General features: G+C 45.3%; 1 long non-coding RNA gene across 1 annotated transcript; it reads left to right on the forward strand.

Moving 5' to 3' along the window:
• The first annotated feature begins 622 nt into the window (after positions 1-622).
• LOC118148008 (uncharacterized) lies at positions 623-17,671 on the forward strand. Its single transcript, XR_004734749.3, has 3 exons — positions 623-971; positions 12,480-12,664; positions 13,825-17,671. It is a non-coding gene; the product is annotated as an uncharacterized LOC118148008 (long non-coding RNA).
• The last annotated feature ends 318 nt before the right edge of the window (positions 17,672-17,989 follow it).

Here is a 17,989-nt window from a genome sequence, read left to right on the forward strand (position 1 = left end):
TAAAATGAGTCCATCTCATACTCTTAAATACGCAGGACATGGGGCTGTAGCTTGTTTAGATTAAGAGCATGGGCTCTGCAGTAATGTGGGGTTGAGTCCTCTGCTCTGTCACTACCAGGGGCCTATGTTCCATTGTTTGTGCTTCCAAAATTCAACAACTTTAAAAACCAAAAGATTTTCTGTAGGTTTACGGAATACTCGTTTGGTGGCAAAACTGATCTGAATTATTTAGAAAGATCATTTATACCAAAGGTTGGCATTTTTTTTCCCCATAAAGGCCCAGATAGTATTTTTGGCTTTGCAGGTCATCTGATCTCTGTCACAGGCACTCAGCTCTACTCTTGTAGCAGGGAAGCAGCAATAAGAAGTGGGCACAGCTGTGTTTCCATAAAACCCGATCTACATAAACAGGTGGGATTTGGCCCACAGGGTGTAGTTTGGTGACTCCTGATGTGTATTATTTAGCACAAACAATTCAGACATTTTGCTATAGAAATATTAATGATTCTGATTGTTGGGTGCTGTCCCAGATACCTCTGGGGTTACCGGAGACAGACTAGATAACTGGGTCATAATCCCTAGAATCTATGACTGTGTTACCTTCCATGGCAACAGGAGCTTTACAGATGTGATTAAATTGAGGACCTTGAAGATGCAGAGGTGACTTACTTCCTCCAGTGATCACACTTTCCCCAGCGTAATCACATAGGTCCTTATTGGAGGGGATGCAGAGTCAGAAACACAGAAAGTTCAGATGCACAGGAGATGTGAGGACAGTGGCAGAGGTCAGAGAAATGGAGGTTTCAAGATGCTGTGCTTCTGGCTTTGAAGATGGAGGGAGGAGTGTGAGCCAGGGGACACATGCAGCCTCCAGAAGCTGGAGAAGGCAAGGAAACAGATCTTCCCCTGGGGCCTTCAGGAGGAACACAGTCCTGCTGACCTTGAGTTGAGACCTTCTGACCTTCAGAACTGTAAGAGAATAAATCTGTGTTAAGTCATTAAGTTGGTGGTAATTTGAACGGCAGTAATAGAAACTAACACAGAGGTGTAGTGACATATGTGATATATGCACTAAATTTCCTTTCTAAAATCTAAGATTTATAAATGAAAACTTGCATGCTGAAAGCTTTGGATTGGATATTGGCTTGTGGATTTGTAGCGGCATGATCTTGAGCAAGATCATTCAGCTTCTTAAATGTCAGTTTCCCCGTCTGTAAAGTGGGTATAAAATCCTGTCTTCCCCTCTAAAGGCATTGAGGAGAAGGTGGTGATGTTCCTTCCAGATCTCCCTTCAAGAAAGGGGTCCCCAAACTGCCCCCCTGGTAGGGAGTCCACCTTTGGTATCAGCCCAGCAGGGGTTATCTCAGCTACAAAAAGCCCTGAGGGGGAACATATCTATGTCTAGGCAAAGTTGAGGGTTCCTGCCATTTCCAAAACGCTGAGAACCAAGAGTCAGAATTTCCAGTTTCCAGCAAATACTTCAGTCTAAACTTTAAAAATTGGGGAAGCACAGTGGGCATTTAAAAATCGTTTGCTAAAGTCGTAGGAAATACCAGTCTTCCAGTATTTGGGTGGAGTGGTCCCTCTTACTGTCCTTAAAGCCTTCTCACACTTAGTAAATGATCTCTTTATTAAGATTCCCCCAAGTTCCCCAATTTGTCTGTCATTTGCTTCCTGCTGCAACCCCACTAATGTTAGTAACAATGAACTTTATTAAATATTTGCTGTAAGCCCTGCAAGCACAGTGTCGTTTAACCCCCTCAAGAATTCCATGAAGTGACTGTTACTAGTCCACCTTATGGAAGATGAATCTGAAGCTTAAAGAAATTACAGTTACAGAGCTAGAAAATAACAAACCAGGAACTGAATCCCTACTGGCCCCCTACACTGGCTGTTTGACTGCAAACTGATTTTAACCACTATGCCATGCTGCTGTGATGATCATAAAACCTCCATTTCCGCAAAACTTGGCAGATCACTGACATATTTTTAGAAACTTGTTTTCTCCTCCCAGCACCAAATAATGACACAAACAGATTAGTATCTGGTCTTCTCCAGATAAAAATGATCAGCATTATTGCTGACAATTTTCAGAAGTACTCACCCCAAGCAGCCTTTCTTCATCTTTTTCTGAGAGGCTAAAAAAAGTTTTGAATCTGTGAGGTCGGTCTGTAAGTGGTGGAGTGTGAGTGGGAGGGTGGGAGCAAGAGAGAGAGAGAATGAAAAAGGTCTAGACAGGCAGGTCATGCTTAAATATCAAATCACTCCCAGCCACGCTTTGGTCTTCAATAAGAGGGTGGCAGATGCACACGTTGTGAGTGCTGACCTTTGAAATCGAGAGCAAGCTTTTATAGACAGGATCTCAGCTCAGTCCAGCAGAGTGAGAGGCTATGTGCACTAGGGAATGAAATTTTTGTCTGCCAAATTAGACCAGCCAGAGACCCTTTATCTTTAAACTGGTGGTTCTATAAAACATAGTCCCCACTTAGTGTAGTCATAGATCTTTGTGGCCTCACATTTCCTTTTCAAAACCTTCTTGAATATCTTGCACATACAGATGACCTTTAGACTCCATTTAGCAAGTTCTTAAATCTACCCCATCCCACTGGGATCTGAGCTGGAAAAGCGTGAACTTTCCTGTTAATTTCAATGCAAACCATTGTCTGGTGAGGCTTCTTTGTTGCAGGTAACAGAATCCAACTCTGAGTAACCTAAGCCAAGAGAAACTTATTGAAACGATATTAAGGTCCTGTCAAATTTGTGGGAGACTTGCACAATTTTTAGGGACTAGGTTTGACATGGGTAGGAACTAAGGAGGCTTCACAGCATCAAGGAAGCAGGGAAGAGGGCTCCTCTCTGGAACCTGAAAGAGTCTGATTCAAATGCCTCAAGACTCCACCATGAAAGGCTTCTAACCAGTCCCTCCTTTTGCACTGAGCATGATGCAAAAAGTGTATAAAGAAAGTTCCTGGGTGACTCACCTGTGCCCTTCCACCTCTTCCGAACTCCTTTCACCAACTAGAGTGGAGAGTGGGGCATCTGGCTTTCCCAGTTCAAAGTGGTAACCAAGAATTGCCCTCTGTAGAAGATGCTGTCAGTACCCACATGTATTTCCTCGGCCTCCTCCAGAAGTTGCCTCTAAGCCTCTACATACGTTGCTCATTTTTGTGGCCAGTGGGCTACCCTCAGACCACGAGGGCCAGGAATTGGAAGATCAATAGCCCAGCTTCCTTGACTCTCAAGAAAAGGTTCTCAAGTGTGTTCCACACAGTCTCTCAGTGCAACTGAGTCAAGTTACCCACGGCAGTAATCTGTGCATTAATGCCAATAGGGATATTGGCTTCCTCCATTTCACATTGTAATTCTCAGTGCTTCATGACACCTTCTCCCAAATAAACCATTTGCACCTAAATCCCTGTCCCAAGATCTGCTTTAGGGGAACCCATACTAAAATGTCTTAACCAGCCTTTGTGCAAAAGGGCAGAGTCAAGCTCCTAATAAGAAACTGGGCTACTATGAGGTAAAGGGAATTGATGATGAATAACCACAAATGTCAAATAATCACACGTCCATTAAAATGACAGTGACTGAAAAATTTAAAAAGATTTGTAAAAGGGGGAAAACTTCAGATTTTGTTTTTATTTTGCTACCTTGTTTTGAGATTAAATAGAACAAGATCCTTCAGTTGTACATCATGTTTTTTAGAACTACACCTGTATTAGTTATCTATTGCTGTATAAAATATTGTTCCAAAACATGGTGGTTTAAAACCATAAGCACTTATTATCTCACAGTTTTTGTGGGTCAGGCATTTGGGAAAAGCTTTGTAGGGAGGTTCTAGCGTGAGGGCTCTTATGAAATTAGAGAGGAGATATCAGCAGGGCTGCAGTCACCTGAAGGCTGGAAGGTCTGCTTTCAAGATGGTGTTCTCACATGGCTGTTGGCAGAAGGCCTCAGTTTCTCACCACATGGGCCTCCCTAAAGGACTGCTTGAGTGTCCTCCTGACGTGGCAGATGGTGGCCTGAGTGAGTGATCCAGCAAGAGCAGGAGGATGAAAGCTGTCTTTTGAGATCTAGCTTCTGAAGTCACATTATTCATTTCTGCAGAATCCAATTGTTTACACAAGTCAGCCCTATTCCAACTGGAAGAGGACTCCATACAAATGTTAGTATCAGGAGGTGGGGAGTACTGGGGACCATGCAGAGGCTGGCACAGTACTCACCTTCTAAGCCAGTCAACTATTTTTGATGTCTTTATGAAACTGACTGACGAACAATTCTACTGTGGAGTAGAGTCAGGGACCCCTATCCACATCTACTAGGTCCACAGCTAGAGGCTTAGGGTAACAGTTTACTATGTAGCCAACATGTTCTATGTTGGGAAAGTAGGGACATCCGTGCAGCTTATTTAACTTGTGCTTGTGATTCTGGCCTTGAATCTGAGAATAACCAAGTTGCCAGAGTTGGAACCAAAATGTAACTTGTGCTGGATACACTTGTGTCTGGACAGACAGTCTCTCCCCTGCCAATTCTTTACCTCCTCCTCCACAGTGAACAGATCCTAAACTCTAGCGTGAAGTAAACAAAAGAGAGAAAATTCCTTTGTAAGCCCACCAGAACCTAATAAAAACAGAGCCATATGCTGCAGAACCCAATCCGGAAATTCCAGCTTAACATAAAAAATATAAAATACCATCCTCAATGTGCCAAGCTTTTATAAAGAAGATGAGTGACTCTGCCAACCCAAATAAGAGGGAAGGCCAAATGAGTTAAAGTTCCAAGCACATTTTAGAACTGCTTTGCCCCCTCCAAATCATAAATCCAATGTTAGTCGGGCCTGTGGAGAAGGGCCTGGGAGTTTATCTTTCATGGCGTTCTTTTTATTCATCAGGGCTGGTATGTGTGTGTCTTAGATTGTACTGACCTGGAGCTCAAAGGGAGAATAAAACTGTTACCTGAGAAATCAGCCCCTAAAAAAAATAGACTCTAACGAGAGCATTTCTCTTCATGAGAAATGGAAATTACAGGGATATTTTACAAAGCATTGAAATTTATACAATAGCAGTATCCTACGCATTGATTTAAAGAGTGGGTCATTTCGCTGCAAATTTGAGACATAAATACACTGATTCAGATGAAAAAATGCCAGACTTAAACAGCATTACGCAGCTCTTTTGCAGAAATGTTAATTGTGTGTGCTTCCTGGTTCCCTAACTCAGTCACTGCACTTGCAACCATGTGGTTGCTTGAGCCAAAAAAACTGGGAGGCACCTTGACATTTCTCATTCACAACTCACGCTCTATTTCTAATTTATTATCAAGGTTTCTATATGCCATACCTTTCTCCATTTCTTCTACATCTCTCTGTCTCTACCACCCCACTCAGGCCTACTGCTGGAGAGCTGCAGACACCCCCATATTCTTACTCCTGCTTCTATTCTTGCCACACCCCTCCTCTGCAGGAGTTTTCGATAGTTTCTGCTCTAAATGACACACTCAAAATAAAAGTGTAAGGAGTGTGGAGGTTAGAAATGCAGGGCTGGCGTGGCGTGCTTCCACATCACCAGAGACCCAGCCTTCTTCATTCTTGTGTTCTACTGTGAGGCTTCTGTGCCAAGGTCACGCTATGTATCAGAATGGCTGCTAGAGCTCTGGCCATTACATTTGCATTGCAGTTAGTAGGAATGAAAAAACGGGCTGAAGAAGATCATGCCCCCTTTTTGAAAGGACACTTCCCAGAATCGTACACACAAACCTTCACATTGTGTTGGCTATAACAGCTGCATGACCACACCCGGTGGCAAGGGAGGGTAAGAAATTTAGTGTTTATTCCAGTCATGAGCCCAGTGAAAATCAGGGCTGCTGTTACTAAAGAAAAGCATAGAGCGGATATTAGGTTGCTATGAACAGTTTCTGCTTCACCTCTTCCATATCCCCTCAGTCAGAACGTGTTCTTTATATGCCCTATGAGGACATGCTCATAGAGGCCCTATAGGCCATGATAAAAAGTTTACTTTTATTGGATGATGGGAAGCCATTATGGAGTTTTATGTATGAGAATGTTGAGATCCAATGTGTGTCTTTAAAAGTTCACCTCGGCTACTCTGCAGCACCAGAAACAGCCAGGCAGGCATAAGGCAGGAAGAACATCCAGGAGCCCAGTACTGTGCTCCCAGGGAGAAGTGATAAAAGTGGTAGCAATAGCAGCGCTGAGAAGGGGTTGAGCTTGAGCCATGCTGTGGTTATGGAGTCAACAGAACTTGTTGGTAATTTGGATGTGGGTATGATCAAATGAAGCATGGTCAGGAAAGTCCCTGAATTTTAGACAGGGATGCCAGACCATCCATTGAGGGTGAGCTGGCTGGGAGAGGAGCACACTGAGGAACAGAGAAATCAGAAGTTCATCTCTGGTGGAGTTAGCAGTGCCTAGCAAGTATCTGAGTGGAGACATCAGGCACACAGTTGGTAGAGGAGTCTGGTGTGCAAGGGCAGATCCAGGGCTGGAGGTATATGTATTTTTGGATTCCTGAGCACATGGATGATATGGAAAGCCACAGAACTGGGTGAGATCACCTATGGAGAATATCGATGGAAGAAAGGGAGGGGAGGAAAGGAAAGAAGAGAGGCTAAGGACAAAAACCTGGGTGTATTCTAATATGTTCAACTCCGGGACACAGGACAGGGTCCCTCAAAAACTCAGTTCCCTGAGCTGTAAAATGGGAATGTGTCCCCAGATGGAAGATAGTCTTTGTTCTTTCATCAAAATACAAGCAGTATACTTTGAAACAACCAGTTACTTCTACCCAGTCAACTGGAATGTTTTAGAGCCAGCTGTTACAAAAATAAGGTGTGGTCTCGTTGTGTTTCACTTAACTCTGCTTGTCTTTGCTTCCGTTTTCCGTATCAGTTTATGTGTTTCGGCATAGCCCATGAAATACCATATAAATGTAAAATTTGTTATTAAAAGTGTACATAAAACCTCCTTCATAGTTCTCTTGTTTTATGTGACAAATAACATCCCAAAACACCCTTGGGAAAAGGATTTGGAGGATAAACATCTAAAAGTAGAAAAAAATGTTTTTTTTTTTTTACATTGAGAGCTAGCCACCATATTAAATTTGTTCATGTATATCATAATAAAAATAATAAAAAGGAAAATGGCTAACATTTCTTAAACACCTACCATGTATGGGTATGCTTATTATTATGTACATCATCTTATTTGATTTTTTTCCAGCTATGGTAAGAGGTGGGTATTACTGCATGCAGGTTACAGTGGGAGAAACTGAGGGCCAGAGATCTTGAGCAACTTTTCAAACTAGAAGGTGTCTGAGCCGGTTTGTAAATCCAGGTTAAGTTGGTCCTGAAATGCATGCACTTAACTTTCATTCTACTGTCTCATAGTGATGATCGTTATTGCTTCTCTATGATGTCAGTTTCCCTTTTTGGCTGTAACACATTATTACAAACTTAGTGACTTAATACCAATTTGTATCTTACAGTGCTGTAGTTCGGAAGTCCACACATGGTTCTTATGGGCTAAAATTAAGGTATGACCAGGCTGCATCCCTTCTGGAGGCTCTGGGAGAGAATCCATTCCTTGTCTTTTCCAGCTTTAAGGGCATGCCCACATTCCTTCCAACAATTACATCACTCCAGCCTCATAGTATCCCCTTGTCTAACTCTGGCCCTACTGCCTCCATTGGATAAGATAGCAGTGACTGCACTGAGTCTACTGCAATAATCCAGGCTCCTCTCCCCACCTCAACACCCTTAACTTAGTCACATCTGCAAAGTCCCTTTTGCCATGGAAGGAAATATATTCACAAGTCCCAGGGAAAGGATGTGAACATCTTTGGGGCAACGTCATTCTGTCTACCATACCCACCTGACTTCTCTTCCATGTTCCCATCTTTTCCGTTAACAAGGAAATGGTGATAGAGCATTTGAGGTCTCCACGAGGTGGTGAGTCTCCTTTTGGGGCCTTTGCCCACCTGTACATGTCAGACAGTTTTCTGACCTGGGAAACATGGGCCCTGAGCAGAGAGGGGTCCTCTGCCTCCCCGTGAACTGGCTTCTCCCATTCATTTATCTTCTTTAGGTTGGGCACTAAGACTTGCGAGGAATGTGGGGGAAATGGGTACCCCCCATTCTACAGACTGGAGACTGAGTTGCTTCTGTTTTCAAACAGCTCCTCCCATTCTCATGCCTTTTCCCCAAGGTCATGAGCCCCAAGGGGGAGAAGAAAGCTGAGAGGAGTCTGATGGATGAACGGCAGCTTTTAGGGGCAGCAGTCAGCCCTCTGTGATCTCTGACTTTTCCAGCCATAGCCCCATTCCCAATAACATGGCCCAGCTCCAACCACAGCCAGCTCCTCACCAGCCCTGAGCAAACCCTGCCCTTTCCCTTAACACTGCATCCGCACACTCACCTCACGCTAAATGCCCTGGACTCCTTTGCTGAGTGAGAACTGATTTATCTTTGAGACAGTCCACATATCACGTCCTTCAGAAAACCTAAGCTGATTCCCCTGGTCAGTGGGACTTCCCTCTGGGCTCCTAGTTACTTTGCTCATATCCATTTTTAGACAGAAATCCTGCATCTTCAAGTGCCCATGCCCAACAGGAACTTACTGACTTGCGTAGCTGACATTCAAGAGTGGATCTCACTTCAGGTATAGCTGGATCCAGGGTCTCAGCCAATCTTGTCAGATTCCTAAGTTTGCTCTCTCCTTCTCTGTACATTTCCCTACATCTTAGCTCTGTCCTTTTCCATATGCCCACCTATGCAGCTTGAGACAGTGACTGCCATCTGCACCTAATTCCAGTTTCACAAACCCAGTAGAAAACAGGACCCTCTCTCCCTCACACAAATGCTAGTTCTAAGGAGGAATCATTTGCCCTGTGGCTCCCCTGCCCATCACTAAACACATCACTTTGGCCAGAGAGGATACAATTCTCTGTCACTGGCCACTCTGGGTCATAGTTCTAACCTTGCATGGAGAAGACAGGGCACTTCAGGTCAGCTCCAGTGGGACCCGCAATGTTGGGGGAAGGGATTCCCAAAGAACCATCCTAAACAGATCGAATCACAGCACTTTGTCCTCCCCAGCTGGGGTAGCACCTACCACTCGTATTTCCTTTATCTGTTTAAACCATTAGCTATTAGTTATCATCACTTCAATTCTGTAACGTGAATTCATACGTTTCATTCATTTGACAAATATTGACCAAATGCCTACTATGGTGCTAGACTGAGGGGCACTGAATTAGGCTGCATCTTACTCCTCATGACAACACTGTGGGCTGGGCATTTTCATCACCCCCACACAGGGGTGACACAGTGTTTTGGGTTCAATGGTGTATCCCCAAATTCATATGTCAAAATCCTAGCCTCCAGTATCTCAGAATGTGACTGTTTTTGCAAACAGAATCTTTATAGAGGTAATCAAGTCAACACGAGGTTGTTAACGTGCGCCCTAATCCAATATGACTGGGGTTCCTATAAAAAGGGGAAATTTGAACACAGAGACATGCGCAAAGGAAGACAACGTGAAGACATCCATCTACAAGCCAAGGAGAGAGGCTGCAAGTAAATCCTTCCCTTACAGACCTCAGACGGACCAACCGTGTACACACTTTGTCACAGACTCGCAACCGCCAGAACTGTGAGAGAAGAACTTGTAGTTGCGTAAGTCACCCAGTTTGTAGTACTTTGTTAGGAAAGCCCCAGAAAACTAATATACATAGATTTACTATGTATTTGCCTGTGTGCATTCCACACACACACACACACACACACATATACAGGCACACACACACACATGCACAGGCACACACATGTTCTTTCACATTTAAAGAAAAACCCCTATAAAACAATAAAATGATCACAAATGCTTAGCAAAGAAATCAACCAAATTTCAATTACAGTCATCACCGCACAACCCACCCTCCACCAGTAGAATAAAAGGGCTTCATTAAAGGAAGTAAGAAAGAAAAACTTTCTTGTCTCCCACCTTCTACATAAAAGGTTTACTCAGGGGAAACCACCACTCGAAAGCCAGTTTTATCTGGGTCTTACTTAGAAACAGCCTTACCAGAATGCAGAGTGGAGCAAGAGAAGAGAAGAAAGGCCATCTTGAAGCCACACGTCTGTTGCTGCTCACAAGGGAGCCTGTTGGGAGAGCCAGGAGCTGAAGAGGCAGAGGGACCTGCGAGGGTTGCCAAGCATCTCATTCTGCCTGGGACTAAGGGATTCCTGGGATCTGGAACTTTCAGTGCTAAAACTTGCACATTCCTGGGCACACCAGAATGGCTGATCTCCCTCCAGTCCTTTGCCCCACAGGGTGGCAGGTTCCAAAGAGAGCTGTGGAGCTGGACAGCCTGTGCTAAGACTCCTGCCCCTGCCTCCTCGCTGGACAGACTATTCACCTGTCTGAGCCTCAGTCTCCTTAGCTTGAAGATGGGGATAGAAATAAGAAGACCTATCCTGTAAAGGTATTGAGAGGTGTGGCAGTAGCCCCTGGATGTCCCTGAGGTGAGCAGTTCTGGCTGAACTCAGACTCACCTGCTTTGCCTGGAAACAGCTTTCTGTATTTTGCTCTAGGGCTTTCTGTGCTGAGGAAGCCTGCTTGGCCAGTGCAGAAAGCTCAGGCCAGGACAGCAGAGGAGTTAATGCCCCCGAGTGCAACCTTTTACCAACTAGGCTTAGAAGCAGTCAATCAGGGCTCAGAGACATTGCTTCTCCAAGGACCCACTGCAGCTGGCTCTGGGGCCTGGAGCAGCAATTTTGAGAAACCTCCTTATATGAACCAGACAGTCACTCACTCCACACTGCTGCTTCCTAGAATCACCCCTCAAGTAAATCCCCTGCATCCAAGGGGGCTGCAGGCTCAGGCTCTTCATGGGAACCCAAACTTAGAATAATTAAAAGTCACTACCAGGTTTAGCAAATGTCAAGCAGGCATTTCAAAAATGCCCATTGTGGTTATTTGACTAAGGTTTAGAGTTCATGGGTGCTGGAAACCCTGCTTTTAAAGTGGGCCATCTCAGGGACCCAATGGGCATCAATTCATTTTCAGTAATGGCCCTAAAAGTGAATTGAGTCCACCTGTAGATGGATGTCACTTCACTAAGCTGAAATTTGTTTAAAATGGAAAATGCCTGGAAGGGTTTGGGGTATTTCTTCCAGTTGGATGAAAGCATTTCACCCTCCCAACTGTATAAAATTGTGGGTGTCTAAAATTATAACCATTCCCCCGCCCCATTGGTATTTATGTCCTCAAAGCAAAGAGAGAAAGGAACAAAAAACTCTGTACAATAGCCAGACACAATGGTGTGACATTTCCAGGGCACTAAAGGGTGGTTAGGGTACCTTCCCAATGCTCACTTAGCTTGTAAACAAATAGCTATAGGCAAGCGACCTTGTCACAGAAATGCTTCTGAGATTTACAATGAGACAGGTCTTTTGACATCAGCTAAAGCCCGAAGTACACAGGGAGATGAAAATGACTGCAGGGTGTTAGGAAACCTTCCTATAGGTGTCCCAGAATCAGACTGGATTCAAAAGAAATGTCAACGGTGTTCCACAGCATGCCACCTGAATAGAAGCCATTTCCCATAAGGATTTCCACCCAGCATTTCTCCAGAGTTGGATCAGGAGTATTTGAGATCCAAGTGCTGGAAGTGGGGCTTGACTCTTGCCAGGTATTGGTTGAAGGTGAGCTATGCCTAGGCATGGATGGAGAGCCAGCTCTAAAGGGGTTGTCAGGGACCCAGAGGGGTCGGAAATGCAGGGGAGTCAACCACAGGGGACCATGTACTTCAGGATGTCTTGAGAAAGGCAAAGAAGAATAGTAGAGGTGAGGAATTGGGATCCTTAAACAGCCCTTCTCAAACTCTCATGTTTACTTGAATTTGGCTCCTGTTAAGATGTTGATTCTGATTTGCTGGGGCCAGGATCAGGCCTGAGATTCAGCATTTCCCATAGGTTCCCAGGTGACGCTGGTGGTTCGCAGACCACACTTTGAGTAGCAAACCTTGAAAGACAGGGGCTGTAAGATGGACTTGAATAGTACAGACACAGGGCAGAAGCTCGGTGCTCTGCTGGAAGCTTCTTAAAGTCTCTCCTCAAGTCACCACTCTGAGTGTGTATGAGACAGAGATTGAGAAAGGCTGAGGGAGGACCTGAGGGAAGAAGGAAGACAGAAGGGGAGGGAGAGGGAGAGAAGAGAGGCTGGGAAAGATCATACGTGAATACTTCCACTTCAGTGAAATCAGAGAACAGAGCTAATTTCTCCAGATACTACTATGATTTCTGTACTGAAAGATTCTTTAATTAAATCAACACATTCTTAGAGGCCATTTCCGTCGTAAGCTGTCAGCGCCCAGTCCTTGTTAGCAAGATAATCAGGGACTGTGAGTCCTGGAGGGACCCCTAGAGATCGTTTATCCAATTCTTCCAATTTTCCCCAAATTTAGGGCTTGAAAAGCAAACTGCAGAAGGATCAGACTACTGATGAAGGCCTTGAAATGAAGCCATTTGGAGAGATGTCTCAACCTATCCACATTGGGGTATAAATCTGAGCAATTTCTGCTTTTGCAATTGCTGCTATGAACAGCACAGTGTGGACATCCACCATCATCTGTCCCTGCTTCTCCAAATGGTAAATGATTCCTTAACTGACTTTTAATCCCATTCTGTAACTTTCCACCACTGCTGATCATTAACATGGTCTTACTTTGGATCTTAAGGCTCTGCTCTATTCATTTTAAAGCTCCAATCTCATATTTGATTGAAAACTTGCCCACTTTTTCCCAGGGAGGGACGGCAAGTGGCCCCAGAGGTTGTTCTCCCTGCTAAGCCCCAGCCCCCGGGTGATGGGGAGAGAGACAGAAAACTGACTTCCTCTTCTCTTCTGCAGCCCAGGGCTGACGTGCATGTCTCCTTCTTCTTTATCATCATTGCCAGGCTCTCTGTAGGGCAATTCCCAAAGGCTCATTCTTGGTGAAGCATATTTGTGGAGCTTTTAAAACAGACTCATAGACTCTTCAGTTTCCCTCTCCTTGAATATAAGCCAGGCTTGCTGATTCATTCGTAACAAACAGAATGTGGCAGAAGTTATGCAGTGTGACTTCTGACTTAGGTTACAAAATGTGATCCAAATTCCACCTGGCTCTGTCTCCTGGAATCTTTGCCTTTGGGACCAGTCACCATGCTGTGCAGATGCCAAGCATGGAAAGGCCATGTGTAGGTATTTTAGGCAACAGCTCCAGCCAAGGTCCCCACAGAAGGGCCAGCACTCGCCACCAGGGTTGTGAATGAGAGGGCCCAGCTCTTGGCCTTGGGGCCACTCAAGCTGATACTGAGTGATCAGGGAGGAGCTGTCTTGCTGAGAACTTCCCTATCTGCATATTCATGAGCAGAATGCTGAGTTGTTTTGTTAAGCTACCAAGTTTTGGGTTGGTGTGGGACTCGGGATTAAATAACCACAACAAAAAATGGCTGGTTCTTTGGAAAACCCACGGGGGATCTCCCTGCTGCATAGAGCCTAGACACAGACAATCTGGTTCTGGCTCAAGTTCCTCTTCCCCCACCCCCGGGTTCTGCTCTGGGCCATCAACTTCACAGCAGACATTAGTGGCAAAGTCCCTGTGCTCAGAGAGTGGCGCTCCTGGTGGGAAAAGCCCAGCTACCTTCACTGGGATCTGCAGACCTGTGGAAGACTGATGTATCCTTGCTAGGCCCTTAGGTGGGCCTACAGGCAACTCCACCCCTCCTAGAGTCACTGTCTCATATCCTTCTTGTCCCTTTCTCCATACCCAGGAGCTCCTGGGCTGGAGTTTGACAACTTTGGGCCAAAGAGACTATCACCATTCTCTGACATGCTCCACATGCACCATCTTCTAAGATCTTCTAAGAGGTGGGTATGCAAAGGAGAGAGGAGTTTGCTGCCCCACACGCTGCAGTGGGCCCACAATGTTACTGCCCTTCTCTACCCAGCTTCTCTTCCATTCATGGGCGGGAAGAGAGGGGGCTGATGGTATTGGGGCTTCTGACAAAGTGTCACTACCCACAAACCCTGCAGGGAAGTGGCTGGTCCAGGCAGTTGATGGTTCTCAGAATCTGGATTGAGGAACACTTAACACCGCGGTTGCAACATGTCTTGTGCAGGTTGGGCACTGCCCAACTCCCAAGGCAGAGGTCTGCAACTTTTTGCCATACTGGGTCAGACAGTAAATATTTTGGGCTTTCAGCCCACACAAGATCTGCCTCACTTATACAACTCTATTGTTTTAACAAGAAAGCAGCTATCGACAATACACAAATGGATGAGTATAGCTGTGTTTCAATAAATCTTTATTCACTAAAACAGATAGAATATTTGGCCCCAGGATTGTAGAATGCCATCTTTCATTCTAGGGGATTCCGTTCACAAAGCACAATGCACACAGTCTTAAGCTGTGGCTCTGCTTTGCGCGGTGTGCTCTTTGGGCGTCGGTCCTGGGAAAACAGGAACAATCCAGGTGAGTGCCTGACACCATCCTGGAGGAGGTTTCCAAGGAGGCAGTAGAATCCTCTGGGATGAGTGTAGAATATTCCTTTCACCTTAGGGAAACCTTTTGGGCATTCTACTCTTTCATTCATGAAAAGCATCATTTTGAGCAGGTGCTCTGGGTCAAGCATCGGGCCCAGTGCTGAGAATGTAACAGAGAACAAGACAGACACAGTTCTGGTCTTTAAGCAACCTGCAGAATTGCAGAGAAGAGAGACTTTGAACAAGTAATTACAAATGGAATAAATCTTACGAAAGGGGAGGCTCAGGGGCTGTGGGAGTGCTTGTGGAAAGCTAAGCCCATCTGAGGAGTCAGGAGATAGCTGTGGTCAAAAGTGTAGTCCCCAACCCTTTTGGCACCAGGGACCAGTTCATGGAAGAAAATTTTTGCACAGACAAAGGTGGGAGGAATGGTTTTGGGATGATTCAAGCAGATTGCATTTATTGTGTACTTTATATTATTATTACACTGCAATGTATAATGAAATAATTGTACAGCTCACTACAATGTAGCATCAGTGGGAGCCTGGAGTTTGTTTTCTTGCAACTAGATGGCCCCATCTGGGGGTGATAGGGTGTTGGGAGTCAGTGACAGATCATCAAGCATTAGATTCTTATAAGGAATGTGCAACCTAGATCCCCTGTAAGCACAGTGCACCATAGGGTTCACGCTCCTATGAGAATCCAATGTGGCCACTGATCTGACCGGAGGTGGAGCTCAGGTGGTAACATGGGTGGTGGGGAGTGACGGTAAATATAGAGGAAGCTTCACTCTCTGGCCTGCCGTTCACCTCCTGCTGTGCAGCCCAGTTCCTAACACGCCACAGACCTAACAGATCAGAGTTTGTGGACCCCAGTCTAAAGGATGAAAAGGAGGTAACCAGGCAAACAGTAGGCAGATGGGCCAGCATGTGCAAAGGGAGAGAACAGCACTGTGAGGGAGTGTGAGCTTGCCACCCATTAAAAAAAAAAAAAAGAGTGAATCTCTCCTCTCACTGTACTTTTGACCTTCTGTAGATCACCAAGACCAAGATCACAACCTGGCATCTCTCATCAAGCTGGTGAATCTATACTGCTTGGTTGCACAGTTAAAAAACTTTAAGAACTATTTGCCAATCTTAGAAAGCCAAGATATTTCAAATAAAATCTGTATCTCTGGCTTCTCTTATTAAAAAAAAATCCTAGCACCTGTGTTTAATCCCTGCCTAGTGACAATTGGCTTGGGGCTGCTGGCGGCTGCCCCCTTAGATGGATCAGGTGCTTCCCATTTTGTCCCAGTCCCCATCACTCCCAATTGCTTTACACCGGGTCTGATTCACTCATTTGCATTACTTGTCTGGCCAATGCAGGCATTTGAATTTGTGATTTTCTGATCCAGGCAAGTCTCATAATGCCCAGAAGTGGATTCAAGACAGTAGGAAAGGGGGCTGTGACCATGTTCTCCAAAAACAAACATGCACTGTGGTGAAGATAAATTATGCTTTCCTGAAAAATCCAGTCACCAAATTGACTGAATTCCCAAAGGCGTGCTCCTGAAATCCCAATGCAAGCTGGGCACTGACAAAGGACATCTCTTTTCAGCCCTGTCAGAGTCTGTTTCGTGTTGCTATAACAATACCTGAGAATGGATGATTTATAAAGAAAATAGTTTTATTTAGCTCATGATTCTGGAGTCTGGGAACCTCAAGAAGCATGGTGCCAGCATCTGATTGGCTTTTGGTGAGGACCTTGTGCTATGTCGTAACACAGCCGGGAAGCCGAGGGGAAGTGGTGTGCAAAAGAGAGCAAATACAAGAGGCAGCCTTGCTTTAAAACAATCCACTCTGGCAGTAACTAATTCAGTCCCTCCAGAGAGAGTACATTCCCTTCATGCAAACGTACTTCTCATGACCCAAAGCCTCTTAAAGGTCCCACCACCTCTCAACACCGTCACATTGGGGACCAGGCCTCATTGTGAGTTTTGTTGGGGACAAGCCATACTCAGAGCATAGCAGGCCTCTTGCAGAAACCCTGAGAGTGTTTGAGGACAGCACTGACAGGCTCCAGAGAGAGAGCTGAGCCAGCGATAGGCTCCACAGGAGGCTTTCCCCGCTCCCAGGCTCTTCCTCTCCAGAAAATCAATTCAGGGGATGAGGTTTTTCTCCAAGGAGGAGTTTTTCAAAGTATGTGCCAAAGAATACTAGATCTAAATAAAACTGAAAGACGTTTCAGACACAAACAGCCTGAACATTGGAGAAAGCAGGTGTTTTAGGTCTTGTTCCCCAGAGGCTGATCCTGAGCTGAGGACTCGTGTGCAAAGGAAGAACTGATCCTGGGCAATGTCCCATAGAGGACAGGGTTAGGCTGGTCCCACAGGGAAACTCTCAGCTCTGAATGATGTCTCAGAGCTGCCCCACCTAGGATGACATATTGGTCACTAGTGGAGGGTTGTCCCTAGGGTAAGTAAATTCCAGAGCACTTTTGTGAAAGCACCCAGAAACCAGGGGTGGGGCAGAAACAGGAATTAGAGATCTGGTGCTATCTGAGTGGAATCCTGCCATTGTCTGCTACCTCCAGCAATTCTAAATGATTTACAGACTTGCAAGGGTTTTTGTCTGCAGAACTTTTCAGAGCTTTTAACTCGATCCTTGCAATCTCTATAGAAAGGACAGCACATGTAGCAACTCCCCAACTCAATGGACTGTGAAGCTGTCATTTATTGCAGAATGCTTACAGATCTCAGGTTGGGGAACCCCTGCTCTTAGGGGCCCATATGATGGAGAGCAGAGAGCAGAAAAGGCTTTCTTGTGGCCTCAGCTGAACACTGCCCTGAGGTCCTTTGGATGCCAAGAGGAATCCGGCCAGACTGTGCTCCAGGCCTTTCAGGGGCATTCCCAGCTCGCTGTTACCTCTTGACCCCTGCCCCCAGGTGCTCAGTGTAGGCTGCCAACAGAACTGACCCACAGCACCATGCCAACATAGCTGGGCTCTTCCAGGACCCCCAAGGGCTTCCCAAGCATGGCCCTTTTAAACTTATTTTCACTCTTTTAGCCTTCCCTGACTTCTGGAGTCAGCCATCCTGGCCAGCCTTTCAACGTGATTCAGCTTAACTCCCCATTTCATCTCTCGCCACTTCTTTCTGAGCCTCCTACCCCTTCACAAGAGTTGCCTACTCTCTCCCAAACTAAATACGTTTTGTAATATATTTTTTTCCTTTTTCTTAATGATTCTTCATCATTCAACTTGAACCTAACTAAATATGTTTATGAGTTAAATTTCTTAGAAGAGATAGTGGGTGGTTTTCTTGGTTGACTCCTGTCGGGTTTCTAATTTTTCAGGTTGATTTTTTTTTTTTTTTTTTTGGAGATGGAGTTTCGCTGTTGTTACCCAGACTGGAGTGCAATGGCGCGATCTCAGCTCACCGCAACCTCTGCCTTCTGGGTTCAAGCAATTCTC

The sequence above is a fragment of the Callithrix jacchus genome, chromosome 15 (genome assembly GCF_049354715.1).
Source record: "Callithrix jacchus isolate 240 chromosome 15, calJac240_pri, whole genome shotgun sequence".
Lineage (NCBI taxonomy): Eukaryota > Metazoa > Chordata > Mammalia > Primates > Cebidae > Callithrix > Callithrix jacchus.